Below are 25,135 nucleotides of genomic sequence, written 5' to 3'. Positions count from 1 at the left end.
ATTTCTGAATGTACATATATAACACTGTAAATTTCATTCTTATCATTGATTTAATGCATCTTGCTAATCTTGATTTTTTTAATTTTAATTTTTATTGTGCTTTAAGTGAAAGCTTACAAATCAAGTCAGACTTTCATACAAAAATTTATAAACACCTTGCTATATACTCCTAATTTCTCTCCTCCTAATGAGATAGCACACTCTTTCCCTCCTCTATTTATTTTCCTGTCCATTCAGCCAGCTTCTGACCCTCTCTACCCTCTCATCTCTCCTTCAGACAGGAGATGCCAACATAATCTCACATGTCCACTTGATGCTAGAAGCTCATTCGTCACCAGTATCATTGTCTATCCCATAGTCTAGTCCAATCCCTGTCTGAAGAGTTAGCTTTAGGAATGGCTCTTGTCTTGGGCTAACAGAAGGTCTGGGGACCATGACCTCCCGGATCATTCTAGTCTCAGTCAGACCATTAAGTCTGGTATTTTTACGAGAATTTGGAGTCTGCATCCCACCGCTCTCCCGCTCCCTCAGTTGTCTGTTGTGTTCCCAGTCAGGGCAGTCATCCCTTGTAGCCAGGCACCATCTTGTTCTTCTGGTCTCAGGCTGATGTAGTCTCTGGTTTACGTGGCCCTTTCTGTCTCTTGGGCTCATAATTACCCTGTGTCTTTAGTGTTCTTCATTCTCCTTTGATCCAGGTGGGTTGAGAACAATTGACGAATCTTAGATGGGTGCTTGCTGATGTTTAAGACCCCAGATGACACTCTCCAAAGTGAGATGCAGAATGTTTTCTTAATGGATTTTATTATGCCAATTGACTTAGATATCCCCTGAAACCATGGTCCCCAAACCCCCACCCCTGCTACCCTGGCCTTTGAAGCATTAAGTTTATTCACGAAACTTCTTTGCTTTTGGTTTAGTCCAGTTGTGCTGACCTCTCCTGTATTGCGTGTTGTCTTTCCCATCACCTAAAGTAGTTCTTATGGTTTTTATCTAATTAGTGAAAACCCCTCTCCCTCCCTCCCTCCCTCCCTCCCTCCCTCCCTCCCTCCCTCCCTCCCTCCCTCCCACCTCATGTAATCATCAAAGAATATTCTCTTCTCTGTTTAAACTATTTCTTGAATTCTTATAATAATGGTTTTATACAGTATTTGTCCTTTTGCATCTGACTAATTTCACTCAGCGTAATGCCTTCCAGATTTCTCCATGTTATCAACTGTTTCACGGATTCATCATTGTTCTTTATCAATGCATAATACACCATTGGGTGAATATACCATAATTTATTTGTCCATTCATCCGTTGATGGGCACTTGGTTGCTTCCAACTTTTTGCTATTGTAAACAGTGCTGCAATGAATATGGGTATGCATATACCTGTTTCTGTAAAGGCTCTTATTTCTCTAGGATATATTCCAAGGAGTGGGATGGCTGGATCACATGGTAGTTCTATTTCTAGCTTTTTAAGGAAGTGCCAAATCGGTTACCAAAGTGGTTTTACCATTTTACATTCCCACCAGCAGTTTATAAGTGTTCCATTCTCTCCAAAACCTCGCCAATATTTATTATTTTGTGTTTTTTGGATTAATACCAGCCTTGTTGGAGTGAGATGGAATCTCATTGTACTTTTGATTTGCATTTCTCTAATGGCTAGTAATCATGGGCATTTCCCCATGTGTCTGTTAGCCACCTGAATCTCTTCTTTACTGAATTGCCTGTTCATATCCTTTGCCCATTTTTTAATTAGGTTATTTTCTTTTTGTAGTTGAGTTTTTGCAGTATCATGTAGATTTTAGATCAGACGCTGGTAGGAAATGTCATAGCTAAAAACTTTTCCTAGTCTGTAGGTAATCTTTTTATTCTTTTGGTGAAGCCTTTGGATGAGCATAACCCAAACCCGGTGCCATTGAGTCGATTCCAACTCATAGGTGTTTGATATTTAAAAGTTCCCAGTTATCTACCTTGGCTTCTGCATCGTTAGTAATGTTTTGTATACTCTTTATGTCATGTATTAGGGATCCTAACGTTGTCCCCATTTTTTCTTCCATGATATTTATCATTTTAGATTTTATGTTTAAGTCTTTGATCCATTTTGAGTTAGTTTTTGTGCATGGTGTGAGGTATGGGTCTTGTTTCATTTTTTTGTAGATAGATATCCAGTTATGCCAGCACCATTTGTTAAAAGGACTGTCTTTTCCCCCATTTAACTGACTTTTGGCCTTTGTCAAATATCAGCTGCTCTTATTGGATGGAATTATGTCTGGATTCTCAATTCTGTTCCGTTGGTCTATGTATCTGTTGTTCTATCAGTACCAGGCTGTTTTGGGTAGAGTGAGTCCTCCCATTTTGTTCTTTTTCTGTAATGCTTTACATATCTGAGGCCTCTTTCCCTTCCATATGAAGTTGGTGGTTTGTTTCTACATCTCATTAAAAAATGTTTTTGGAATTTGGATGGGAATTGCATTGTATCTATAGATGGCTTTTGGTAGAATAGACATTTTTACAACGTTAAGCCTTCCTATCCATGAGCAAGGTATGTTTTTCCACTTACGTAGGTCCTTTTTAGTTTCTTGCACTAGTACTTTGTAGTTTTCTTTGTATAGGTCTTTTACATCTTTGGTAAGATTTATTCCTAAGTATTTTATCTTCTTGGGGGCTACTGTGAATGGTATTGATTTGGTGATTTCCTCTTCGATGTTCTTTTTGTTGGAGTAGAGGAATTCAATTAATTTTTTTATGTTTATCTTGCATCCTGATCCTCTGCTGAACTCTTCTATTAGCTTCAGTAGTTTTCATGAGGATTCTTTTGGGATTTCTGTGTATAAGATCATGTCACCTGCAAACAGAGATACTTTTACTTCTTCCTTGCCAATCTGGATGCCCTTTATTTCTTTATCTAGTCTAATTGCTCTGGTTAGGAACCCCAGCAAAATGTTGAATAAGAGTGGTGATAAAGTGCATCCTCGTCTGGTTCCGGATCTAAAGGGGAATGCTTTCAGATTCTCTCCATTTAGGATAATGTTGGCTGTTGGCTTTGGCTTTGTATAGATGCCCTTTATTATGGTGAGGAATTTTCCTTCTATTCCTATTTTGCTGAGAGTTTTTATCAGGAATGGGTGTTCAACTTTGTCAAATGTCTTTTCTGCACCAATTGAAAAAATCATGTGGTTCTTGTCTTCTTTTATTTATATGATGGATTACATTGTTTTTCTGATGTTGAACCATCCCTGCATACCTGGTATGAATCTCACTTAGTCGTAGTGAATTATTTTTTTTAGTTGTTGAATTCTATTGTCTAGAATTTTGTTGAGGATTTTTGCATCTAAGTTCATGAGGGATATAGGTCTGTAATTTTCTTTTTTTAGTGTCTTTACCTGGTTTTGGTATCAGGGATATGCTGGCTTCATAAAATGAGTTTGGGAGTATTCTGTCATTTTCTATGCTCTGAAATACCCTTAGCAGGAGTTGTGTTAATTCTTCCCTGAATGTTTGGTAGAACTCTGCAGTGAAGCAGTCCGGGCCAGGGCTTTATTTTTGTTGGGAGTTGTTTTGATTGCCTTTTCTTTTGTTATGGGTCTATTTAGTTGTTCTACCTCTGTTTGTGTTAGCTTAAGTAGGTAGCGTGTTTTTAGGAATTCATCCATTTCTTCTAGGTTTTCAAATTTGGTAGAGTACAATTTTTCATAGTAATCTAATACGATTCTTTTAATTTCAGTTGGGTCTGTTGTAATATCACCCATCTTATTTATTTTTACGGTTATTTGCTTCCTCTCCTTTTTTTTGTCAGTTTGGCCAATTATTTAGCAATTTTGCTAATTTTTTCAAAGAACCAGCTTTTGGTCTTGTTAATTCTTTCAATTGTTTTTCTGTTCTTTATTTCATTTAGTTCTGCTCTAATTCTAATTATTCCCTTTCTTCTAGTGCCTGAGGGTTTCTGTTTTTTCTCTCTATTTTTTCAAGTTGTAGGAATAATTCTTTGATTTTGGCCCTTTCTTCTTTTTGGATGTGTGTATTTACTGATATAAATTTACCTCTGAGCACCGCTTTTTCTGTGTCCCAAAGGTTCTGATAGGAAGTGTTTTCATTTTCATTGGATTCTATGAATTTCTTTATTTCATCCTTAATGTCTTCTATAGCCCAGTCTTTTATGCGCAGAGTATTGTTCAGCTTCCAAGCTTTTGATTTTTTCCCTGCTTTTTCTGTTGCTGATTTCTGCCTTTATGGCCTTATGGTCTGAGAAGATGCTTTGTAATATTTTGATGTTTTGGATTCTGCTAAGGTTTGCCTTATGACCTAACACGTGGTCTATTCTAGAGAATGTTCCATGTACACTAGAAAAGAAAGTATATTTGGCTGCTGCTGGGTGGAGTGTTCAGTATATGTCTATAAGGCCGAGTTGGTTGATTGTGTCATTTAGATCTTCCATGTCTTTATTTAGCTTCTTTCGGGATGTCCTGTTTCACCGAAAGTGGCATGTTGAAGTCTCCAACTATAATTGTGGAACTGTCTACCTCACTTTTCAATGCCATTAGAGTTTATTTCACGTATCTTGCAGCCCTGTCATTGGGTGCATAAATATTCAATATGGTTATATCCTCCTGGTATATTGTCGTTTTAATCAATATGTAGTGTCCTTCCTTATCCTTTGTGGTGGATTTAACTTTGAAGTCTATTTTGTCAGAAATTAATATTGCCACTTCTGCTTTTTCTTGATTGTTGTTTGATCGATATGTTTTTTTCCATCCTTTGAGTTTTAGTTTATTTGTATCTCTAAGCCCAAGGTGTATTTCTTATAGGCTGTATATAGAAGGATCATTTTTTTTTTTTACCCATTCTGCAACTCTCTGTCTCTTTAGCAGCTCATTTAGTCCTTTAACATTCAGCATAATTATGGATAAGTACGAGTTTAATGCTGTCATTTTGATGTCTTTTTTGTGCGTTGTTGACAGTTTCTTTTTCCCACTCAATTTTTTTGTGTTGAGTAGTTTATTTTTATATATTGCCTTTTCTTCTTATTCGTTGTTGCTGTTTTTCTGCTGAGTCTCTATTTTTTTCTTGTATACTATTTCGATGAGTAAGATAATTAGTCTCATTTGTGGTTACTTTAATATTTAATCCTCTTTTTCTAAGTTTAAACTTAACTTTTTTTCCTTTATATCCCCTTCTCTTCTGCTCCATATGAAAGATCTATGATTACATTCCTTAATCCCTCTTTATTATCTTAATGTGGTCTTCTTTTACATAATGAAATTATTGCTTCCCTGCTTTGAGCGTTTTTATCTTTATTTATTTTTGTGATTTCCCTGTCTGGGTTAACATCTGATTGCTCTGTCCAGTGTTCTACTCTTGGGTTGATACCTGATATTACTGATTTTCTAACCAAAGAACTCCCTTTAGTATTTCTTGTAGTTTTGGGTTGGTTTTTACAAATTCCCTAAACTCCTGTTTATCTGGAAATGTCCTAATTTCACCTTCATATTTGAGGGACAATTTTGCTGGATATATGGTTCTTGGTTGGCAATTTTTTCCTTCAATGCTTTACATGTCATCCCATTTCCTGCTTGCCTGTATGGTTTCTGCCGAGTAGCCCGAGCTTATTTTTATTGACACTGCTTTGTAGGTGACTTTTCATTTATCCCTGGCTGCTCTTAAAATTCTCTCTTTATCTTTGGTTTTGGCAAGTTTGATTATAATATGTCTTGGTGACTTTGGGGTTTTTTTGGTGGTGACTTTCTTTTAAAATCTACTTTATGTGGAGTTTGATGAGCATCTTGGATAGATATCTTCTCAACTTTCACCATAACAGGGAAGTTTTCTGCCATCAAATCTTCAACAACTCTCTCTGTATTTTCTGTTATCCCTCCCTGTTCTGGTACTCCAATCACTCGTAAGTTATTTCTCTTGATAGAGTCCTACATGATTCTTAAGTTTTCTTCATTTTTAAAATTCTTTTATCTGATTATTCTTCAGATATATTAGTGCCAAGTGCTTTATCTTCAAGTTCAGAAGTTCTGCCTTCCCCTTCCTCAATTCTGCTCCTCTGACTTTCTATTGAGTTTTCTAATTTTGTAATTTTATTGTTAATCTTCTAAATTTCTGATTGCTGTCTCTCTATGGATTCTTGCAGCTTATTAAATTTTTCATTTTGTTCTTGAAGAACCTTTTGTTATTTCTTCAACTGTTTTTTCTGTGTGTTCCTTGGCTTGTTCTGCATATTGCCTGATCGCCTTCCTTATGTCTTGAAGAGTTCTGTACATTAATCTTTTGAATTCTGCATCTGGTAATTCCAGGAAGGCACCTTCACCCAGAAGATCCTTTTATTCTGTGTTCTGAGAGCTTGTTGAAGCTATCATGTTCTGTTTCTTTATGTGGTTTGATATTGACCTTTGTCTCTGATCCATTTCTAAGTTTTCATATTGGCTTATGTTATGTTTGCTTGCTGTATCCTAGTTTCTCACTTTGTTTTGTTTTAATATTTCCAAATGGGTTGATGAATTGAGCTAGTTTGATTATTTTTGCCTTTGTGGCTCTGACGTCCTGTCTCCAGGTGGCTAAAGCTGTTATCAAGTATATGAGCTTATGAGTCCATTCACTTTTCTTTGGATTCAGCTCAGGTGTCCAGGTAGCTGGTCATCAAGAGTGTGGTACAGACTGTCCTACAGTCTTAGAGGGGCAGGGGTGTTTGGTGTAGGTACCAGTATCTGATTGCTGCAGGGGGTCACACTCTGAACAAGGCAGGGGGCTGAGAACCATCCCCTGAGTATCTCTAAGAAAAGCTCGTCCCTGTTCCCTAGAGTGTGCAGGTGGGTGGGTTCTGCAGATGGACCTTGGGCACCTAATGCTTTTTGTTGTAATGACTGGGAGGTACCAGTTATCCTCAGACCCTTGTCACAGTGGCTGGGTGACCTGACGTGATCCACCAGTCCTTAGGCCCCTAATATGGATAGGTGAGGATCCTCTTTAATAGGCAAAGCGGTGTCAAACATCAAACACCCACCTCTCCACCACACAGCTTAAACAGTTGCAGTCTGCCAGCAAGGTCCTATTCTCCTGGAGTAGGCCCACACATGTCCATGCAGGGTGGAAAGGTATCCAAAGTCTATGGACTCTTTATGCCTGGACAGGAGCCGCTTCTGTCCTGAGCTCCCTGGGTTAGTGGAGATGGCAAATTGTCTTTTCCCCTGTAGTGAATTTTTTCCAAGTCTGGGAGTTTGGATCAGGGCACTTAAATGGGCCTATCCCAGGCCCAAAGAAATCAACAGCAACTGAAGCTGGCTTGGGGCAGGGGGAGGTGGAAAACATATGCAACTACTTAGCTTTTGCCGAGAGCACCGTTCTTTGGTTCTGGAGGTGTCAGTAGGCTGCGCAGCTGGCTGCTTCTCTCTGAGAAAACTGTGGTTGAATGCTACCACCAGCTCACTGCAGCCACTTCCAGGAATGGTGCCTGAGTGATTCATGTCTGGCAACTCCGCTCTGTTTCTGAACAGTCTCACTCTCCCCCTGCCACTTAGTCTGTTCTAACTTTGCCTGTGATGTTCAGTGCTCCTAGCTTGTCAGAAATATAATTGTTTCACTTGATTTTTTGGATCTTTGTTGTAAGAGGGATAGCCAGAAGCGTCTGGCTACTCTGTCATTTTGGCCCTGCAACCTATTTTTTGAATTTTTATTGCCATACAAAATGTGTTCTAATTTTCCTTGTGACTTCCTTTTGATCCTGGATTTTCAAAAGCTAGGGTCTTCCTAGTTGTCTTATTGTTATTTATTTCTAATTCAGTTCTATATCATATTCAGAGAGCATGCTTTACATGATTTTGTTCTTTTTATGTTTACTTTTTTTCTTTTCTTTTTATGGGCCACAATCTAGTCTATCCTGGTAAACATCCCAGATGCACTTGAAAAGAACATGAACCCTGCAAGTTTTGGATGTGCCTATAAATAGATCTACTATGCCTTTGCTGATTTCCTTCTCTAGTTGGTCTATCATTTGATAAGAGAAGGATATTGTATTTTTTTCTTTGCTGCCTTGAGAAGTTATCATAAATTTATTAGCTTAAAACAACATTTATTTATTATCTTACCATTCTGTGTGTCACCAGCCAGGCATAGCATAGATCAACAGGCTCTCTTTGTATTTTACAAGACCAAAATTAAGATGTCTGTAGGGCTAGGATCCTTTCTGCAAACTCTGAGAATGAATCATTCAGGTAGTTGAAATAATTTAGTTCCATGCTGTTTTGGGACTAGGGTGCTGACTATCAATAGGGAGTCAGTCTTAGCTTCTAGAGGCCACCAGGATTCCTTGGTCTTTGGTCCCCTTCCTCCATTTCCAAAGCCATCAATGAAAGTTCAAGTCTTTCTCATGTTTCAAATTTCTCTGACCTCCCCTTCTGCTTTATCTCTCTTCTGCATTCCTTTTCTGAAGCACCTCAGTGACTATTTTGTCTTCTGCTTCTATCTTTCTCTTCTGCTTTTAAAGTATCATGTGATTACATTGGACACCCTCAGATAATCTAGAATAATCTCCCTATTTTAAGGTCAGCTGATCGGTAGCCTTAATTCTATCTGAAAAGTCTCTTTATAGCAGTGCTTAGTTTGATTGATTAATCAGGAAACAGGGTTCTTTAGGTAAAATTTTTAGAATTCTGCTTACCACAAGTAATAATATCTCCACCCATTATTGTGGGTTTGTCTATTTCTCCTTTAAATTTTGTTGGTTTTTGCTGCATGTATCTTGAAGCTCCTTTATTAGCCCAGACTTGCTTATTTCTTCCTTGTGAATTGACATTTTTATTCAAATAAAATTACTGCTTTATCTGTAGAACACTTTTTGTCTTAAAATCTACTTTATGTGATGTTAATACTTTCCCTCCAGCCTTCTTATTTCTTATTCTTAGTATGTTTGCATTGTATATCTTTTTCTACCCTTTTAATTTCAGAATTTCTTTGTATGTAAAATATTTCTTTTGTACAGAGTATATAGTAGGATATTAAATTTTCTAAAATTGAATCTCATAAAACAGTGAGTTTGGGGTGGGGGTTGGCAAGTGGTGATCTTAAGGTTTCAAAAACCAATGTATCAGCCTGCACTTGGCCTTTAAACATTTGTACAAATTCCTTTTTTCTTAAATCTCCGTCTATAACAGCTCCCATCTTCTCCCACAGCCCATCCAAGGAGAGAAACAACCGTGGATCTCTTTTCTCACTAAAAGAGGGGTGGTCCCTTGTTTAAACTTTTGTTGATTTTTATGCATTCTCAGCTTTGTGATGGATTTTTTTTAAAAGCATTATGATATGACTTACATTTCTAGCAAAGATGGAGAAAAAGATACTCACCCTCCCACCTCAGTGGTCTTCAAGATATTGGACACCTGGCATGAAAGACAGTGATCCCTGAGTGACAGGAAAAAAAGAGGTGAGCACTCCAGTTTCTCCAGTTATCTTCCTGGAGACAGTGTTCAGACAGCAGTGCAGAGAGGGGATCCAGGTGAAGCTCTGTGATCTCCCTGAGTCAAGGAATAAATCACAGTGAAAACTGAAATATAGCAAAAGAGTTAAGAAAGTGCTGTATATCAAAACTGTGGAATGTAGAAAATGTAGTATTAAGCCTATAAATATTTATAGTCTTAAGTACTTATTAAAGAAAAGAAGGCGGGCTGATAATAACCCATATTTCCATCTTTATAACTTAGAAAAATAGCAACAGAATAAATCTAAAGAAGATAGAAGGTTAAAGGGTGAGATGATAAGAATAAACATTAATAAATAGAACATGAGTGTAATAGAAAGGTTTAATAAAACCATAATTCAGTTTATGAAATAATCTAATAGAAAGGAACCTCTGAAAAAATCAGTTCATGAAAAAGACTCCTCAAATAATCAATATTAATTAAAAATAGCACATTTAATAAAAATTCACACACATACATCTAAAAAAAGAAAGAAAGAAACAGCCAACAAGTAATAGATTTATGTGCTCTTCTTGTATGTAACCTGGTAAAGGGTATCTACTAAAACCTTAAAGAATATTGTTCCCATGATAAATCATTAGAAGCATTTTCTTAAAAAAAAAAAAGGAACTCAGCAAGAATTCCCACTATCACATCTTCTATTAAATATTACAAGAATCTTTGTCAAAAAGGATTTTTAACACAAAAATGTAATGAAAAGTATAAAATAATGTAAATGTAAAATTATTCAGAGCAATGTTGTAAAAGTATTCAAAGGCAGACAATCAGAATTTTGCTAGCGATCTCCCAGGTGTCTGTTTCTATGATTAACATAAAAATAAATTATTATTAAATAAATGTTAATCATAGAAAACATGTAACAGTTTTTAAGAAGATACCATTTACTACAGTAAAATGATTAAATATTAGATAATTTTAATCAGAGATGTGCAAGATCATAATAGAAAAAAATAAAACTTTATTTAAAAAAGGCAAAAATTCCTGAATAAGTAGGGATATATATCTGTTCATAGACAGGAAGGCTTATTAAAGTTGTCAGTACTTCAAAACTAACCATTAGATTCCATGTAATGCCAGTCAAAACCCCAAGAAGATAATTCAAGGAAATTGACCAGATTATTCTAAAATGTATATGGAAAAATAAAAAGTAAAAATCCAAGAAAAGTTTATTATATAGTACTGAGAAACGATAGACTCCATAATAAACAGTCCTGAGACAAGTGATTATGAATGTAAAAATTGGAGAGAAAGAAGGGATAACAGGCCCACTGGAATGGTAACTCTGCAGCCCCATCCTCTTAGTCCATCTGAGTGGTAACTGTACCCTTAGAAGCTCCAGATGCAGTGATTCCATCCTTTGAGATGCCAGAGATCATGGCTCTACCTTTTGTGACTGAGGCAGCCCAGCTTCCTGTGTTCCTTGTCTCTTGATTTTCTGAATCATGGTTCCTTGGCATCTCAGCTCCTTGGGCCTCATACCTACATCTGCAATACTGGGCAAGTGTTCCAAAGCTCTGTAGCTTCACCCATAAGTGCCTGGAGACACCCTACTCTACCAAAGGCAAAAGCACTCAGCTCTCTTGCTACGTGGGTTGGCTCCAGTGCTTTGTCATGCCAGTCTCCTTGTTCTGCTGCTGCTGATTCTCTGCTGCTGCTGGTTCTTGCCATTTGTGCTGTCTCCAGTGTTAACAGTTCTCCTTGCTTCCTTCTGAGTCCTAGCCAGAGTTGTTTTTGATGGCCATAATTCTACCAACTACTATTAATAAAAAAAAAAAAAAAAGTTTTTTTTTTTTTTTTTTTTTTTTTTACTATTAAGCACTTTAAAATTCTCCCAGGGTGTATCCATTCACAGTTTCAAAACTGCTTCCACATTTTAGGTACCTGTTAGAGCAGCACCCCACTCCTGGTGCCAAATGTCTTAAGCTGGGTTCTCTAGAGAAGCAAAACCAGTAAACGTATAAATAGAGAGAGAGAGAGGGAGAGAGATTTATATCAAGGAAATGGCTCATGCAGCTGTAGAGGCTGGAAAATCCCAAGTCCGTGGGTCAGCATAGAGGCTTCTCCTGATTCGCATAGCTGCAAGGGCTGACCAACCCAAGATCAGTAGGCTGGAGAGCAGCAACGTTGCTACAGATTGTGAAAATCAACGAATTCCAAGATAGGCAGGCAAGACCACAGGTAAGCGCTAGCTAAAGTCCCAAGAACCAGAAGTCAGACAAACAGGAGCTGGCTGCAGAATCCAGGACCAGAAAAAGCCCCTGAGCCTTGCCAGAACGTTCGCTTATATTTGATGCAGGCCACACCCCCAAGGAAACTCCCTTTCAACTGATTGGCTACTCACAGTACATCCCATCATGGGAGTGATCGCATATTTAATCTCAATGAAGAAGGGATCACAACATTATAGGACTGCCAAAACACTGAGAATCATGGCTCAGCCAAGTTAACACACAAATATTAACCATCACACTATGCCACAGGTATTCAAATACCAGCAGGATCACTAGTGGAGGACAGGTTTCAAATGAAATTCCATGCTAAGACAGACTAGGAAGAAAGAATGGTGGTCTACTGCTGGAAAAAATTAGCTAGTGAAAACCTTATGAACAGCAGTGGAACATTGTCTGATATGGTGCCAGAAGATGAGCCGATCAGTTGGAAGGTACTCAAAAAATTACAGGGGAAGAGCTGCCTCCTCAAAGAAGGGTGGGCCTTAATAACATGGATGGAGTCAAGCTTTTGGGATTTTCATTTGCTGATGTGGCATGACTCAAAATGAGAAGCAACAGCTGCAAATATTCATTAATTATCAGGACCTAGAATGTACAAAATATGAACCTAGAAAAATTAGAAATTGTCAGAAACGAAATGGAATGCATAAACATCAATATCCTAGGCATTAGTGAGGTGAAATGGACTGGTATGGGCCATTTTGAATCCAACAATCATATGGTCTACTACGCTGGAAATGACAATTTGAAAAGGAATAACATTGCACTCATTGTAAAAAAAGAACATTTCAAGATCTATCCTGAAGTACAAGGCTGTTGGTGGTAGGATAATATCCAAAGCCTACAAGGAACACCAGTTAATATGAATAGTATTCAAATTTAGGTACCAACCACTAAGGCCTAAATTGAAATTTTTTACCCACTTCTGAAGTCTGAAATTGATTGAACATACAATAGTATGCATTGGTAATTACTGATGATTGGAATAGGAAAGCTGGAAACAAACAAGAAGAATGGGTAGTTGAAAAATATGTTCTTGGTGATAGAAATGACTCCAGGAATGGCATGATAGAATTTTGCAAGACCAACAACTTCATTGCAAATACCTTTCTTCACCAACATAAACAGCAACTTTAACCGCGGACCTCACCAGATGGAATATACAGGAATCAAATCAACTACATCCATGGGAATAGACAATAGAGAAGCTCAATATCATCAGTGAGAACAAGGCCAGGAGCTGGCTCTGGACAGACCGTCAATCGCTTGTATGCAATTTCAAGTTGAAACTGAAGAAAATTAGAACAAGTCCACAAGGGACGATTACTGTGGATAGTTTTTGTAATAATAAAGAGCAACTGTAACTGTTTTGGGTCTGGTAGGTGGAAAAAAAAAAGATGACATAAATATTTTGAGCATAAGGCAAAAATCTAAGAACAAGCCCAATTGGAGAGGAAATATTCTAATATGACTTGTGAAGAAAGGAAAGACCTCTTTAAGGGTATGCATCTACAGAAGTTGTGTTGTTGTTGTTAGGTGCCGTGGAGTCAGTTCCGCCTCATAGCGACCCTATGTACAACAGAAGGAAACACTGCCCGGCCCTGAGCCATCCTCACAATTGTTCTTATGCTTGAGCTCCTTGTTGCAACCAATGCGTCAAACCATCTTGTCAATGGTCTTCTTCTTTTTCACTGACCCTCTACTTTATCAAGGATGATGTCCTTCTCCAGGGACTGATCCATCCAGATAACATTTCCAAAGTATATGAGATGAAGTCTCACCATTCTTGCTTCCAAGGAGCAGACTGGCAATACTTATTTCCAATCAGACGTGTTTGTTCTTCTGGCAGTCCATGGTATATTCAGTTTTCTTTGCCAACACCCTAATTCAAAGACATCAATTTTTCTTGTCTTCTTTAATCATTGTCCAGCTTTTGGATCCATATGGTGATTGAAAATATCATGGCTTGGGTCAGGTGCACCTAAACCTTCAAAGTGACATCTTTGCTTTTCAACACTTTGAAGAAGTCTTTTGCAGCAGATCTGCTCAATTTACAGAAGTTGTAGGCCTTATAAGTTGTCAAACGAAAAGAGAATAGTTGAAATGTACATGGTTATTTGTGCCAGGAAGGGTTGGTAAAGAGATTAAGATATGAGAATGCAATTTTTACAAAGATATTAAAAGCAAAGAAAGAAGCTCTTGCCCCTCCCAAAACTGAATCCAGAGCAAAGACATTGAAGGCCAAAAAGGCAGTGCTGAATGGTGTCTACAGTCACAAAAAAATGAAGATCCACACTTCTGTCAACCACTTTCCTGTGGCCGAAGACAACGCGGCTCTGAAGACAGTCCAAATATCCTCAGAGGATAGCCCTCAGGAGAAAGTTTCTTGACCACTAGGCCACTGAGTCGGCAATAAAAAAATCGAAGATAACAACACTATCACGTTCACTGTAGATGTCAAGGCCAACTACACCAGATCAAACAGGCTATGAAGAAGCTCTATGACATTGACGTTGCCAAGGGGGCCTGAAGGAGAGAAGGCATATATTCAACTCACCCCTGATTAAGATGCTTTGGATGTTGCCAAGAAAATTGGGATCATCTAAAAACCGAGTCCAGCTGGTTAATTCTAAATATAAACAGTTTTAACCAACCCACACACCCACACACGCAGACACACGTTCTAATATAAACCCGAAACCAAACCCACTGCTGTTGAGTCATTTCCGACTCATGGCGACCATGTAGGACAGAGTAGAACTGCCCCCATAGAGTTTCCAAGGAGTGCCTGGTAGATTTGAACTACCAACTTCTTGGTTAACAGCTGAAGCGCTTAACCACTACGCCACCAGTACACACATACATATATGCATATATATATTAGAACATGACTCTGAGACCATTTTCAAGCTTACAGACATGGAATGGCCTTTTGTGTGGATCCAGGCTTGTATGGGATCATTTTTGTTCTGTAATGGAATCCCTTTGGATGACAGTAGTTTTGACTCATAAGTGACACTTTGTTACTATGAGTAAGATTATAGGGATATCCCATATTAAATTCCTGTAGTGTTGACCTTTTCACTCATGAGTCTCTTATCCTGACAATCCATCCATTTTCTACTACTTGAAAAGCAATTAAATATTCTTGCATTTTTTTCCCCCCAAAAGTCATTTACAAATGACACTATTTTGGAGTTTATTTTACAGAGATTGGCAGTAGAGTGTCTTTTATTAAAAAAACATAAATTCTCTGAAAGACCCAATATAACCTTAGGAAAAAAACCAGTGCTGAAACACTTAAAAATTCCCTGAAGTTGAATAGAAATGACACTTAAACTAAAGGCCCAGAGAGATTTGACAGTGCTCTCTTGAAAGCATTATGACAGGAACTCCTTTAGTTCTATGAATTTTATATGAACAACATTTTTTTTTTCTCAAGACTGACAGTTGGAGATAGATTCTGTTATTACTGAAAAGTACAGGCTTGTCCTTTAAGCTCAAAATGAAAACATCCATTAGTGATAGATAGATGTTTCTGTTCCCTTTTACCTCATCTGTTCCAAGTTACTAACACTCAGCTAAATATGCCTAAAATGTAAGCAAATTTTTTTTCTATAGCAAATGTTACTTATAATAGAATGGTATGTCAGAAATTCACCTAATTCATTGCCAAATACCTAACTTATTCTGCAAATCCGCTATCACAGTGCCACCCTAGTTTATGATGAAATGAAAGTAGAACTGTCCTGAACTCATATTTTTTGTGCACTTCCCAGTTAATAAACTTTCATATGCCTCACAGTTTAGGAAGATGTAATTGATCAAGCATGGGAATAATAACAATAATAAAAAAAGACAAAGAAAATACATTGTACTTAGAATATCTAAAATGAGGATCTAAATGTCCAGAAGAAATAATTTTTAGTAATACGAGTTTTTCCCATTCAAAATGACTGGGACAATTTTCTGTTAAATAATGACAGCAGGCAAAGTTGCATCTTTTGTCTGAAAATGTATGGGAATACATTCCATAGTTATTTTTCATCATACAAATAACTAGAACAAAAAATGAACATCCCTGATAATGAAATGTTAGAAACTATCCCTACTTTGAGAATTGTTTGTCCAATGTTTGAGCTCTCCCCACCTCCTGATGTAAATTTTTTATGGTTCACACTGGTACCTTTTTTTCTATTTGAGGGTTGATAAGCTCAAATCAATCAGATTGGTAGCTACCGCTTTTACAAATGAAAGCAATTGTTTTCTTTTGTGTTTGCATTTTAGTCTTTGAGCTGAGTCTGCATTTTTGCTTATGAATTGTATGAAGCCAATTTTTCTTTCTTGTTTGTAAAACTGTTTAGGCTATGATGAATTTAATATCAATTCTAGATATTATCTTCAAGAGAATATATGAACAGAGAAGTAGTTTGAAGAATTTTCCCATCACTGTATCTAAAACTTTATTTTAAAGGGTCCGAATAGAGATAGAGGTAACCGATTTGTCAATAATATTGAGAAACAGCTTTTGATGACTTTAAAATGAGCTTTACTATGTCCATAGCCCAGATATTGAAAATAACAATATGAAATATTTAAAATAGCATATTCCTTAAAACACTCAAATGATTTTATATCAGCTTTCAATGAAAAAAGAACCTAAAATTCCCTAACAGTACTCTATTTTCAATGGATTTGAAACAAATGGAAATAACTGGCAATCCAATGAAGTCTTTATATATATATTAGGGAAGAAAAGTAGAACAGAAATGGAAGAGGGGTGAAAAACCAAAGTGTAGGCTCTAGCCTGGTGGTTTATACTCTGTTGCTTTGATCCAAATTCTGTAGAATGTTGCTAAGATTTAAAAAAAAAAAAAAATTGCTGTCCAGTCAGCTCCGACTTATGGAGACCCCATGTGTATGAGCAGGACTGTGCTCCATGGGTTTTCAATGACTCATTTTTCAGAAGTAGATCACTAGGATTTTCTTCTAAGTCACCTCTGGTGGACTGAAACCTCCAACCTGTCAGTTAGTATCTGAGAACATTAACCATTTGTACCACCCAGGGCACAATTTCTAAAATAGATACATGTTAAATTGCTCCACTGAATTGTCTAACAAGTAACTAGCACCATGTGTCTACAGAAGGGGAAAATTTTTATTAAGAGCATTTTTATTCAATTTGGAAACCAGTAAAATAAAAATAAGGCCTAAGGCCAAAATAAAATTAGCCACAGCACTATATCTTTCACTGTTCACTTTAATTCTTGATATTTCTCTTCTACTATACGCTTTTTAAATACATTTAAGAATTCTGAATTTCTCTAATTCTTCAGTAATTAACTTCTGAGTTCTCATTTTTTGGGATCATAATTTGACTAAGAAAATACATGAAGGAAAAAGAAAAAGGAAATTTGCTCATCAATGATGTTTTATGAAATTCTAATGAAGCATAACCCAGTAGCGTTAGATGCACTGCTTAGTATGTACCAAGAAATAGCAAACTTGCTTAGATCATCATCTGTGAGCTGGGTAAAATCTGTTTGGGTCAGTAAGCCTTGGAAAAGAGAAATAAAATTAAAGACTTTGTAGGGTTGCACTTTCTGAACTCCTGGATAAATAACCATTCCCACTACAAAAGATCTTCTTTCCCTTTATTTCCTGTCTTCTTCTTTCCCCACACAAATATATCTTCAGGCCTCCCCTTCCTAAAGAAGAATTTTTTTTTTTTTTTTTTAATAGCTGCCATTGGCCCAGGGAGCATATTCTGGAAACGATTCTGGAACAGGCCTCTGTTGCTCCTGTAATTAGTGCTGAGTGCTGGAAAAGTGAATGTGAACTTAGAAGGCCTTTTATATGTTCTCCAAAATGGGAAACACAATCAGACATCAGGTGAGAGTGAGGTGACAAAATAAAACCATGGTGATAAGGAAGAGTTTGACTAGGAATGAGATGAATAGGGAAGCGAGTACAAGAGAGTAGGCATGGCATCAGGCCTCTCTCTTCTTGACTACTTGAGGACAGATGTTACGGAATTTCTCTCCGTCCTCCTCTACATCAATAATATTTTCCCCACAATTCTGCTATTGCTTTACTATCTGTGGTTTTCTGCTTTGGTCTGATTGTTCCAAACAAAATTTAATAGAAGGGGAATCACCTTTCTCAGATTCCCAACTGGGTGGGAGACTATATTGCAATGAGAAAAGCTTTAGACAGACAATCTTTGTGTTTTGATTCTGATTAAAAACTACTTGGATTGGTAACTAAGGAGTTCTGGAAAACAAGGGAATGAGAAAACTCTCAGAAGTCAGTGTCATGTAATGAACTGATGCCCAAGGGGAGGAAATGAACTTAAATAAGACTGACATGTTTACATATTAGAATACTTTATAATCCTCCAAGAAGCCCACACTCTCACACTCTTCCTTTCTTGACAGAGCTTGACAAACTTTATAAGTTTATTATGAAAATTACATAAGATAATTTTATAAAACACTTAACTCTGTGCCTAGGGCACAGAAAATACTCAGTAAATAGCTATTACTGCTGCTACTACTACTACTGCTACTACATTTATATATATACAAAGTTATTAAATCAGCACTTCCAAATATTCACTTAAAAATTCTTTTCCTAAAGCTTCTCAGACAACTCTAAAGATGCTTTCCTTAACACAATCTCTGCTTTCCCTTCTCTACTAATCTACCTCAAAAACCTAATAAGTTGTGGAATATCAGAATTGGAGTTAGAATATTACAAGGCTAAGGAAAGCTAAGGTGTAAAGCAAAGGAATGTGGTGTCTACTTCCTGAAAGAAAGCAGTTAGAAAGTCAACAACAAATAATGTAGTTGTCAAGTACGATAGAAGGTATTTTATCACAATTAAATGATTAGCCATAGAAGGACCACCTTGAAAAAACCTATGACAGGGTAGAGGAAGAGAATGTTTGTGGAAACACTAGCAATCAGCCTCGCACAATTATTGGATTCACAGATTTTTTTTAAGGATACCTCTCCTTGCCTTATCATCCCCTTGTGGAAATGTTTTGCCTAGGCTAATTTAATGGGATGCTGAAAAATTACTAAAACATTTTGAAGTTGATTTGTTGTAAAATCTGTTCCTATGCACCAGTACATAAAGTTCAGAGATAGCCATGGTGTTATCAAAATGAAGTAACTTCTATAAAACCTTTCCTAGGATGGCTGGTGTAGGTCACAGTGGAAGATAGAATCTAAGTAAAAGCAGCAGGGAACAAAGACAAATTGTTAACTTCCCACAGAAAGGTGTGAATAGCATCAGACAGAGCCAGGGTTGACCGCCTCTGTTATTTTGAAATTGTTCAATTATAGGCTGACTGGCGTCAGACAGAACCCCATCATGTGCACAAAGTGGAAGAAGAGCCAAACGGTGCTTCAAATTAGATGATTGCCATGGGACCCAATGCTAGTCAGTATAATTTTTTACACCTACCAGCGAGCATATTCTGGAAATGGTTCTAGAACTGTTCTCTTTTGCTCCTGTAATGAATACTGAAGTGATGGACACGTGAATGCAAACTTGGAAAGTCTTTAATATGGCCTCTAAACTGGGAACCATAGTCAGACATCAGGTGAGAGTAAGGTAACAGAATAAAACCATGGTGATGAGGAAGAGTTTGACCATAGCTGGGATGAATAGGGAAGCTAGTACAGGGGAGTAAGCATCATACCCCTCTCTTCTTGACTACTTGAAGAGAGATGTTGCAGCATTTCTCTCTAACCTCTTCTACGTTACTAATTTTTCCCTCTACTCAGGTCGTTTCCATTAAGATACAAACATGCTCTTCTTTCTGTCCCCTAAAATAAACACATAAATGTTGTAAATAACCTCTTGAGAATATTTTTTCTCCAGATCCCACATCATTAATTGTACCCCGTATATTGATTATTCCCATCAAGACACAGCATGTCACTATTTCTCTCACCTAAAATAAATCAGGATAAGGAAGATCAAAGAATAATTGATGGCTGTGAATTATGGTGTTGGTGAAGCATATTGAATATACCATGAACTGCCTCAAGAACAAATAAATGTCTTGGAAGAAGTACAGCCAAAATGCTCCTTAGAAGCGAGGATGGAGAGATTTTGTCTCATGTACTTTGGACATGTTATCAGGAAGGACCAGTCCCTGGAGAAGGAAATCATGCGTGATGAACTAGAGGGTCAAGGAAAAACAGGAACGCCCTCAAGGAGATTGATATAGTGTCTACAACAATGGGCTCAAGTATAGCAAAGATTGTGAGCATGGAGCAGGCCTGGACAGTGTTTCCCTATGTTGTACATCGGGTCACTGTGAGTCAGAACTGATTTGATGTCAGCTAACAGAACAAAATAAATCCTGTAAATAATCTGCCTTGAGATTATTTCTTCCACAGCTTCTTAAATCTCTCTTCCCCTTACAGAAAAAAAAAATAGTTGCCTATATTTATTGTATATTGTCTAATATTTTTTATTCTATTCTCTTTTAAATCTATTCCTTTCTGACATTCTTCCCTTTCACTGGACTGTATTATTCAAGGACACCAATACCTCCATATTAGTAACGACGTTAAGTAGATGGTTCCAGAGACAGGTGAGGAAACAGAAATTGACCGAGGGGGGCAGGCAGAGGTTCAGCAAAGAAGCAAAAGATGAGGTGAAGGACAAAGAGGACAGAGGCAGGTTGAAGGGTCAAAGACAGAGCAATGAAGAGACAGCCGTTCTCAAATGCCTTTGAAAGAAAACTTTTCTTCCCACAACTTTTCCCGTTACACCCTACAGGCTGGCCTGACACCATTCCCAGTAGTTCTGTCTAAAGCTCCCACAATTCTCCTCTCAACCTCTTCTGGACAGCCCCTCCATTACTAAAACCATTGTTAAATTTTTTAAAACAATTTTTGTTGTGCTTTAAGTGAAAGTTTAAAAATCACGTCAGTCTCTCACACAAAAACCCATATACACCTTGCTACACACTCCCAATTTTTTAATGAGACAGCCCGCTCTCTCCCTCCACTCTCTGTTTTCGTGCCTATTTCGCCAGCTTCTAACCCCCTCCACCCTCTCATCTCTCCTCCAGGCAGGAGATGCCAACATAGCCTCAAGTGTCCACCTGATCCAAGAAACTCAGTCCTCACCAGCATCCCTCCCCAACCCACTGAAGAGTTGGCTTTGGGAATGGTTCCTGTCCTGGGCCAACAGAAGGTCTGGGGCCATGACCACCGGGGTCTTCTAGTCTCAGTCAGACCATTAAGTCTGGTCTTATGAGAATTTGGGGTCTGCATTCCACTGCTTTCCTGCTCCCTCAGGGGTTCTCTGTTGTGTTCCCTGTCAGGGCAGTCATCGGTTGTAGCTGGGCACCATCTAGTTCTTCTGGTCTCAGGATGATGTAGTGTCTGGTTCATGTGGCCCTTTCTGTCTCTTGGGCTCGTAATTGCCTTGTGTCCTTGGTGTTCTTCATTCTCCTTTGCTCCAGGTGGGTTGAGATCAATTGATACATCTTAGATGGCTGCTTCCTAGCGTTTAAGACCCCAGAAGCCACTCTTCAAAGTGGGATGCAGAATGTTTTGTTGATAGATTTTATTATGCCAATTGACTTAGATGTCCCCTGAAACCATGGTCCCCAGACCTCTGCACCTGGTACTCTTGCCTTTGAAGCATTCAGTTTATTCAGGAAACTTCTTTCCTTTTGGTTTAGTGCAATTGTGCTGACCTCCCCTCTATTGTATGCTGTCCTTCCCTTCACCTAAAGTAGTTCTTATCTACTAATTAGTGAATGCCCCTCTCCCACCCTCCCTTCCCCCTCTTGTAACCACGAAAGAATGTTTTCTTCCCAGTTTAAACTATTTCTCAAGTTCTTATAATAGTGGTCTTATACAATATTAGTCCTTTTGCAACTGACTAATTTCACTTAGCATAATGCCTTCCAGGTTCCTCCATGTTATGAAATGTTTCACAGATTCATCACTGTTCTTTATCGATGCATAGTTTTCCGTTGTGTGAATATACCATAATTTATTTATCCATTCATCTGTTGATGGGCACCTTGGTTGCTTCCATCTTTTTGCTATTGTAAATAGTGCTGCAATAAACATAGGTGTGCATATATCTGTTTGAGTAAAGGCTGTTATTTCTCTAGGATATATTCCAAGGAGTGGGATTACTGGATTCTATGGTAGTTCTATTTTTAGCTTTTTAAGGAAGCACCAAATTGTTTTCCAAAGTGGTTGTACCATTTGACATTCCCACCAGCAGTGTATAAGTGTTCCAATCTCTCCACAGCCTCTGCAACATTCATTCTTTTGTTTTTTGGATTAATGCCAGCCCTGTTGGAGTGAGGTGAAATCTCATTGCAGTTTTGATCTGCATTTCTCTAATGGCTAATGATTGTGAATGTTTCCTCATATATCTGTTAGCTACCTTAATGTCTTCTTTAGTGAAGTGTCTATTCATATCTTTTGCCCATTTTTTAATTGGGTTATTCGTATTTTTGTGGTTGAGTTTTCGCAGTATCATGTAGATTTTAGAGATCAGGTGCTGATCAGAAATGTCATAGCTAAAAACTTTTTCCCAGTCTATAGGTAGTCTTTTTACTCTTTTGGTGAAGTCTTTGGATGAGCATAGGTGTTTGATTTTTAGGAGCTCCCACTTATCTAGTTTCTCTTCTACATTCTTTATAATGTTTTGTGTACTGTTTATGCCATGTATTAGGGCTCCTAACGTTATCTCTATTTTCTCTTCCATGATCTTTATCTTTTTAGATTTTATATTTAGGTCATTGATTCATTTTGAGCTGGTTTTTGTGCATGGAGTAAGGTGTGGGTCTTGTTTCATTTTTTTGCAGATGGATATCCAGTTATGGCACCACCATTTGTTAAAAGGACCGTCTTTTCCCCATTTAACTGATTTGGGGCCTTTGTCAAATATTAACTGCTCATATGTGGATGGCTTTATGTCTGGATTCTCAATTCTATTCCATTGGTCCATGTCTCTGTTTTTGTACCAGTACGAGGCTGTTTTGACTACTGTGGCAGTATTATAGGTTCTAAAGTCAGGTAAAGTAAGGCCTCCCACTTTGTTCTTCTTTATCAGTAATGCCTTATTTATCCGGGGCCTCTTTCCCTGCCATATGAAGTTGGTGATTTGTTTCTCCATGTCATTAAAGAATGTCGTTGGGATTTGGATCGGAATTGCATTAAATGTATAGATCGCTTTTGGTAGAATAGACATTTTTATAATGTTAAGTCTTCCTATCCACGAGCAAGGTATGTTCTTCCACTTACATAAGTCTCTTTTGGTTTCTTGCAGAAGTGTACTGTAGTTTTCTTTGTATAAGTATTTTACATCTCTGGTAAGATTTATTCCTAAGTATTTTATCTTCTTGGGGACTACTGTAAATGGCATTGATTTGGTGATTTCCTCTTCCATGTTCTTTTTGTTGGTGTAGAAGAATCCAACTGATTTTTGTATGTTTTTTTATCTTGTATCCCGTTACTCTGCTGAACTCTTCTATTAGTTTCAGTAGTTTTGTGAAGGATTTCTTAGCGTTTTCTGTGTATAAGATCATGTCATCTGCAAATAGAGATACTTTGACTTCTTCCTTGCCAATGTGGATGCCTTTTATTTCTTTATCTAGCCTAATTGCTCTGGCTAGGATTTCCAGCACAATGTTGAATAAGAGTGGTGATAAAGGGCATCCTTGTCTGGTTCCCAATCTCAGTGGGAATGTTTTCAGGCTCTCTCCATTTAGGGTGGTGTTGACTGTTGACTTTGTATAAATGTCCTTTATTATGTTGAGAAATTTTCCTTCTATTCCTATTTTGCTGAGAGTTTTTATCATGAATAGGTGTTGAACTTTGTCAAATGCCTTTTCTGCATCAATTGATAAAATCCTGTGATTCTTATTTTTTGTTTTATTTATGTGGAGGATTACATTAATTGTTTTTCAAATGTTGAACCATCCCTGTATACCTGGTATGAATCCCACTAGGTCATGATGAATTATTTTTTTGATATGTTGTTGAATTCTATTGGCTAGAATTTTGTTGAGGATTTTTGCCTCTACATTCATGAGGGATATAGGACTATAATTTTCTTTTCTTGTGGAGTCTTTACCTGGTTTTGGTATCATGGATATGGTGGCTTCATAGACTGAGTTTGGTAGTATTCCATCCTTTTCTATGCTCTGAAATACCTTTAGTAGTAGTGGTGTTAACTCTTCTCTGAAAGTTTGGTAGAACTTTGAAGTGAAGCTGTGCGGGCCAGGGCTTTATTTTTGTTGGAAGTTTTTTGATTACCTTTTCAATCTCTTGTTGTGGGTCTATTTAGTTGTTCTACCTCTGTTTGTGTTAGCTTAAGTAGGTAGTGTGTTTTTAGGAATTCATCCATTTCTTCTAGGTTTTCAAATTTGGTAGAGTACAATTTTTCATAGTAATCTGATATGATTCTTTTCATTTCAGTTGGGTCTGTTGTAATAGCACTCATTTTATTTATTGTTACGGTTATTTGAGTCCTCTCCTTTTTTTTTCAGTTTGGCCAATTATTTAGCAATTTTGCTAATTTTTTCAAAGAACCAGCTTTTGGTCTTGTTAATACTTTGAATTGTTTTTCTGTTTTCTATTTCATTTAGTTCAGCTCTAGTTTTTATTATTTGTTTTCTTCTGCTGCCTGTGGGTTTCTTTTCTTGCTCTGTATTTGTTCAAGTTGTAGGGGTAATTCTTTGATTTTGGCCCTTTCTTCTTTTTGGATGTATGCATTTATTGATATAAATTGGCCTCTGAGCACCGCTTTTGCTGTGTCCCAAAGGTTCTGATAGAAGTGTTTTCATTCTCATTGGATTCTCTGAATTTCTTTATTCCATCCTTAATGTCTTCTATAATCCAGTCTTTTTTGAGCAGGGTATTGTTCAGTTTCCAAGTGTTTAATTTCTTTTCTCTGCTTTTCCTGTTATTGATTTCCACTTTTATGGCCTTATGGTCAGAGAAGATGCTTTGTAATATTTCAGTGTTTTGGATTCTGCTAAGGCTTGCTTTATGACCTGATATATGGTCTATTCTAGAGAACGTTGCATGTGCAATACAAAAGAAAGTATACTTGGTTGCTGTTGGGTGGAGTGTTCTCTATATGTCTATGAGGTCAAGTTGGTTGATTGTGGCATTTAGATCTTCCGTGTCTTTATTGAGTTTCTTTCTGGATGTCCTGTCCTTCACCGAAAGTGGTGTGTTGAAATCTCCTACTACTATTGTGGAGCTGTCTACCTCACTTTTCAATGCTGATAGAGTTTGTTTTATGTGTCTTGCAGCCCTGATATTGGTGCATAAATATTTAATATGGTTATATCTTCTTGGTATATTGCCCCTTTACTCATTATATAGTGTTCTTCCTTATCCTTTCTGATTGATTTAACTTTAAAGTCTATTTTGTCAGA

Source organism: Elephas maximus, chromosome 26 (assembly GCF_024166365.1).
Source record: "Elephas maximus indicus isolate mEleMax1 chromosome 26, mEleMax1 primary haplotype, whole genome shotgun sequence".
Classification (NCBI taxonomy): Eukaryota; Metazoa; Chordata; class Mammalia; order Proboscidea; family Elephantidae; genus Elephas; species Elephas maximus.
Note: the sequence above shows the minus strand (reverse complement) of the source record.